Raw genomic sequence first — 2,140 nt, 5'->3', positions numbered from 1 at the left:
TGGAGCTGAGAATTCCCAACCCACCCAGATTCTATCCTGAGCCTTGGACCACTACGTTCAACGGTATGCTAGATACCTACAAGTTAATTTTCCAAACAACAGAACCAAGGCACACACACAAAAGTGCTAGAGCTAATAAATGAGTTCAGCAAGATTCCGAGATCCAAGGTGAATTTTTAAAACTTCCCTTGTATTTCTATGCAATGGTGATGAATAATCTTGACGGGAAATTAAGAAAACTATTCCACTTTCAGTATCATCAATGGGAAGAAGAGACTTAGGAATAAACTTAACAAAAGAAGCGCAAGTACACTGAAAACTACAAAATATTATTGAAAGAAATTAATGAAATAAATAGGCATCCCGTGTTCATGGCTGAAAGGCTTCGTGTTACTAAGATAGCAATACTCTCCAAATTGATTTACAAACTCAACACAATTTATTTCAAAATCCCAACTGATTTATTTGCACAAATTTACAAGCTGATCTTAAAATTCTAATGGATATTTGAAGGATCCAGACAGCCAAAGCCATCTTAAAAAAGATTAACAAAGTGGGGCACCTTGGGTGGCTCAGTTGGTTAAGCATCTGACTTCAGCTCAGGTCGTGATCTCATGGTTAGTGAGTTCGAGTCCCACACTGGGCTCTGTGCTGACAGCTCAGAACCTGGAGCCTGCTTTGGATTCTGTGTCTCCCTCTCTCTCTCTGCCACTCCCCAGCTTGTCCTCTCTCTCTCTCAAAATAAACATTTATTTTAAAAAAAGATAAAGATAGAGGGCTCCACACTTCCCAATTTCAAAACTTTCTAAAAAGCTACAGTAGATAAGATTGTGTACTGATACGAGAATACACGTATGGATAAATGGAATAAACTTGAGAGGCCAGAAATGAACCCATATATTTATGGTTGATTGATTTTGGACAAGGTGCCAAGACAATTCAATGGGGGAAAAAATCATTTTTTCAACAAATGATAGTGAATGTCTACCTGCCAAAGAACGCATCTGAACCTGTTCTTCACACCATATATAAAAATTAACTCAACATGGATCAAAAATCTAAAGGTAAGACCTAAACCTATAAAACTCTTAGACAAAACATAGGCTTAAATCTCCACAATCTTGGATTAGATGATGTTTGTTCAGATGTGGCAACAGTTCAGGCAACAAAAGAAAAATAGACAAATTGGTCTATATCAAAATTTAAAACTTCTGTGCTTAGGGGCGCCTGGGTGGCTCAGTCGGTTGAGCGTCTGACTCCGGCTCAGGTGGAGATCTCGAGGTCCGTGAGTTCGAGCCCCACGTCGGGCTCCGTGCCCATCGCTCGGAGCCTGTTTCGGATTTTGTGTCTGACGCTCTCTCTGACCCTCTCCCGTCCGTTCCCTGTGTCAAAAAAATAAAGGTTAAAAAAAATTTTTTTTAAATGAAATAAAACTTCCGTGCTTAAAAGGACACTATAAAGAAAGTTAAAAGGCAACCTACAGATGGGGGAATTGTTTGCAAATCATATACATTTTGTGGAAAAAAAATAAAGAAAATTTCTGTTACCTTTCCTCTCTTTTATTATAAATTACCCGCTCTTGGTATTCTGTTACTGAAATCTATTCTTAGAATAAAATTTTGTCCTTCATCTACAAAAAAATAATAAAATGGGCATATGAGCTGAATATACATTTCTCCAAAGAGGATATTCAAATGCCAAAAAAAAAAAGCACATGAAAATAAGCTCAATATCATTTGTCATTAGGATGATACAAATCAAAACCACATTCAGATGCCAGTTCACAACTACTGGGATGGCTATTATCAAAATGAAAGACAATAATAAGTGTGGATGAGGATGTGGAGACATTGGAGCCTTCGTTTTACAACAGCCACTTTGAAAACAGCCTGGCAGTTCCTTAAAAAGATGGGGCGTCTGGGTGGCTCAGTCAGTGAAGCGTCGGACTCTTGATTCCAGTTCAGGTCATGATCTCACGGTTTGTGAGTTCGAGCCCCACGTTGGGCTCTGTGCTGGCAGTGCAGAGCCTGCTTGGGGTTCTCTCTCTCTCCCTCTCTCTCTGTCCCTCCCCTGCTCATTCTCTCTCCCACTCTCCCTCTCTCTCAAAATAAATAAATAAACTTTTAAAAGCTTTTTCTTA

At 39.2% G+C, this 2,140-nt stretch overlaps 1 non-coding gene across 1 annotated transcript; it reads left to right on the top strand.

Moving 5' to 3' along the window:
* Positions 1-1,225: 1,225 nt before the first annotated feature.
* Positions 1,226-1,310, top strand: TRNAR-CCG (transfer RNA arginine (anticodon CCG)). The gene has a single exon. It is a non-coding gene; the product is annotated as a tRNA-Arg (tRNA).
* The last annotated feature ends 830 nt before the right edge of the window (positions 1,311-2,140 follow it).

Source organism: Lynx rufus, unplaced genomic scaffold, assembly GCF_022079265.1.
Source record: "Lynx rufus isolate CCGP_SWC_20201006 ecotype Redwood Valley unplaced genomic scaffold, mLynRuf1.p SCAF_12, whole genome shotgun sequence".
Taxonomy (NCBI): Eukaryota; Metazoa; Chordata; class Mammalia; order Carnivora; family Felidae; genus Lynx; species Lynx rufus.
The sequence above is the reverse complement of the archived record's forward strand: the minus strand, read 5'-3'. Positions and strand labels throughout refer to the sequence as shown.